This window comes from Pundamilia nyererei, unplaced genomic scaffold, assembly GCF_000239375.1.
Source record: "Pundamilia nyererei isolate P.nyererei 1_Seehausen unplaced genomic scaffold, PunNye1.0 scaffold00173, whole genome shotgun sequence".
In the NCBI taxonomy this organism is placed as follows: Eukaryota; Metazoa; Chordata; class Actinopteri; order Cichliformes; family Cichlidae; genus Pundamilia; species Pundamilia nyererei.
In genome coordinates this window covers 460,228-464,111 of record NW_005187574.1, presented here as the reverse complement: position 1 = coordinate 464,111, position 3,884 = coordinate 460,228, and the positions used below count along the sequence as shown (strand labels likewise).

At 40.1% G+C, this 3,884-nt stretch overlaps 1 protein-coding gene across 1 annotated transcript in view; it reads left to right on the top strand.

Annotated features, from left to right (window-relative positions):
* The first annotated feature begins 927 nt into the window (after positions 1 to 927).
* setd3 (SET domain containing 3, actin histidine methyltransferase) overlaps positions 928 to 3,884 on the top strand; it is a 24,719-nt gene continuing 21,762 nt past the window's right edge. Inside the window, exon 1 of the mRNA XM_005746129.2 lies at positions 928 to 1,055. The gene's annotated coding sequence lies outside the window, so the exon portion shown is untranslated. The remainder of the gene's footprint in view (positions 1,056 to 3,884) is intronic.

Genomic DNA, 3,884 nt, shown 5'->3' with positions numbered 1-3,884 from the left:
AAGACTTTGGTGTATATAAGCCACCATGACTCTGCTCTGCACACCTACAACGTTTTATTAGAATTCATTCAAAGATATCATGTTTACAGAAAACATGCCACATATGCACACAAACACTGCCAAGAACCAAACCTCTTTGGGAAGCTAATAACCTATGGTTTTTTTCTTGCTTTAAAAAATAAATCTTTAAGTGTGCCTAGTGATCTGACAATGTCCTCCATGAAACTAGTGAACTAAAACTTACCTAGAACTGCTTCTATTTTAAAAAGAAAATAGGCTGTATCATTTAGTTACCAAAGACAGCTTGTTCCTCGTTAGTTCTGTATGGTAAATATGCAGCACTTTTCTATGTGAGAATTCAAAGCATGTGTCATTCACCCATTCATACAAGCAGTTTATTTCCCTATGACTAAGTACTTTCTACATAACAGTCACACTCTGATGAACACATCAACTCAAGGTTGAGTGCCTCGCCCAAGGATTTGGCACGGAGACTAAAGCAGCCAGGATCAAAACAGCAAATAGTAAATGACAAGGGTGGAAATGTTGCATGATTGAACCAGGGCCATTCACATCCTTAGCTTTAGCCTTAGCTTATTTTCATTGATTTGATTGCATGGTTTTAGTGTGACGTTGCTGGTATTAACAAAATGTATGTAATCTGCTCCATGCTGCCTCACTGTAGATGGACTTCATCATTTACCCCTAACAAATCCACTCTAATATCAAAACGTTGGCACAATTAGACAGGCACAACTTTCAGCCAATCATTAGAGTTTCAACATTACCATTTATGGTCGATTTAATCTTTCTAAAAGTAGGCGTCCAATTGCAGTGCGAGACAGGAGAGGTTCTTCTTAAATTTACTTTATAAAGCGTTCAACTTCCTGGATCATGGTCTCCATCAACCAATTAGAACGGCAGAAACACGCATTGTGATTGTGGGCGTGGACCGGGCGTGAGGCGTACTTCGCGACTGCTCAAACGCATGCGCCACAAAGTCAGGGTTGGTTTCAGTGCAGGGTCAGAGGGAACAGCTGCTGTCACTTCAGAAGGTATGAGTGCCTGAGACAAAGTGCGAATGTAGTTTGGTTTGATTCAGTGGATCTTTTCTATAAACGCGCGTGTGTGGCGCGGAAGTCGTTGTGTTTATAACAGCCAAGGCTAAAATTAGCCAGCACTGCAAGTTAGCCCACGCTATAACTCCAACATGACCCTTCATTAGTTGCCAGCTAAGCAGCTCACAACTTGCTCGCTAGCCTTCAGAGAGAGCAGCTAGTGGGGAATGAATGAGCTATTTTGCTGCCCCGCTCCAGTTACCTCTCTGTTCGTCTTGGCGTGCTTAATTTATGGCCATAAGCTAGCTGCTGGCCTGGTGACACAGGCGAAACAACCCGAGACCCAGCTAGTCGTGTGAGCCAGTTATTTGGTGGGAGGGTTGACGCTTAGCTAGTACTCTACTTGTGTCTCGTTTTAAACGAAGCCCCTAAACTTATTTTCTATTTCTAGCAGGGAACGTGTGTGATATGTCGCTGTACGGCATACTATTCACGGCGAGCCTCAACCGCTGTCACAGCCGTTAGCTTACAGAAGCTTCACCTTTTTTCACAGCTGCAAACCAAATAATTCGTGGGTGTTTCCTGCAGCTCCCTCAGAAAGTGTCCTCAGCGAGGAAGCGCAGTTTTGATTTAGCGACAGATAATTCATTTGAAACAACTGCGTTCACTAACCGTTTTTACAGGTCTGTTTAGTTCCGGTGTTGTGCCAAAAAGTGATTTCCGGTGCTTCTTTGTGTTTATGTCTAAAGTCTTTGGTTCTGATACATATTCTGCAGGCAACAGGACTTCAGATGTCGGTTATATTAAAAATAAAGAAATCCTCTGTGTCTTTAAGTGTTCTACATTACAGTCAATCCAGTACTGTTTTGGCACTTAAAATATCTTTATGGTATATTTGTTACAATTTCTGTGTTGAAAATGGCATTTTTAATTTCAGTGAGATTTTTTAAATTCATAAATAATGGATATATAAAAGTTGCTTTGCCAAAACAGATTGCTGTCAAGAGGTAGAAGCTACAATGTTCTGTCTGTCTTCAAATGGTTTGATATTATTCATTAAAACATGCAAATACTGTCAATCACTTTGTGTCACATCACCAGTTTTCTTTCAAAGACTTCAGTATTTCTATTACACCAGCAGCGTTTAAGTACAGATGTCTATAAAGTGCACATAAAGTTATCTGCTGGACAGAGACTTTCACTGTCTGACGTGATGATTATTGGTTATATGACTTACAGTTGGAAAAGTAAAATTTGGCTGAGAGGCCATACATAATATTCTCTATTGTTTAAGAGTATAGACTGTATATTAAAGATGGCGATGAAAGACCTCGTTTCTTGACAACTTTATTTATAGCTTCATATTTATCACAACAAGTTTAATTTATAAATATTTTTTATTCTCATTAGAGTCAAAATGTAGAATAAACAGAATCATTAGCGTTGTCACAATACTATGGTTACAATACAAACATTTTCAATACCACTGGGAAGATTTTGACTGCTCCATGCTGCAACAATGGAAGTAATGGCGAAGCAGTCAGAGTTAATTTTCCCACTTATAAGTAAAATTTAACAAATAAGAATTTAAGATCAAGTTTAGAGATTTGATTCATTTTACAAATTTAGATAATTTCATTTCAGATGTGGCCGGTGACAGGGAGGTCTGGGCTTCCCTGCTTAGGCTGCTGTCTGCGCGACCTGACTTCAGATGAGTGGAAGGAAACACGTGGATGATTTATCGTTTTAATTATGATTGAGTGGTTGTCAGAAATGTTGGTCCAGCGCGATTCATTCTTGAAGAATGTGACTGATGGTGCCTCTGTTTAGAGTTTTTCACATGAAGCAAATCTCAAAGTTAACTTGATATCTGAGTGTTTCTTAGTGCCAGACTAGTCAGCAGGAACGTCGCTGGTTGAAATGCACTTGAGGTTTTTATAATCCCATTTCTTCATGGTGACAGCAGCACGCCCTTTATCAGCAGCTTTGGTAACAGATTTGTTGTACTCGCGTTCACTGCTTTTTTTGTCAACTCGTCTTTCTGATAAATTCCTGTTCTCCGACTCTAACTGGTGCTCTATTGGTGGATAAATACACTGATCGAGACAATATTTTACTGTTTAATTTTTTTGCTTCAATGCTTCATTTAATGCACAGCTCTGTAGTGCTCTGTTGTGAACCCATTGTGAGTGTGAGTATTGCACTGCGACTAAAAATAGAGCTGCAATAGAAAGGTACCTAGGAGCAGCGTGTGAATAAAAAGCATCACATTAAGCCCGCTCAGCCCCCAGGGTTTAAACAAAAAGCAACATGACATAATAACAGTGAGATAGAGCCATTTTGGGACACATGCAGAATATTTAAATAAAGAGTATTTAAAAATAAAAAAAAACAGTCTGGATGAAAGACATCCCCTGAATGATGGTGGTGGAAAACCCACTCTAACACACTGGTCTGAAATATTTCTGTTGGTTTAGCATCTGTTGACTGCATAATGTGGGACTGACATCCTTTTAATCCCTGCCACACCAGTCAGTGCCCTAAGGACGGAGAAAAGAAATGTCCCATCACAGAATGAAACTGAGTACTTAGAACAATTCTGGACTGATTAGCAGTGACTCAGTGGGAAAAGTAGACCCGAACCGTGGAAGCTAAATCCCCCCCACAGCACTATAGAGTCCTCGCCCTGCAGGTTTAGGCTTTTGCTTGTCATTTGTCACCTGACTTTAGATTTGAAAAACCTAGACTAACCTACCAAGTTGATAACCACCATCACTTGCATATCGCAGTTGTTGGTTGTTGGCAGCACGTAGCTCCAAGCTGTCC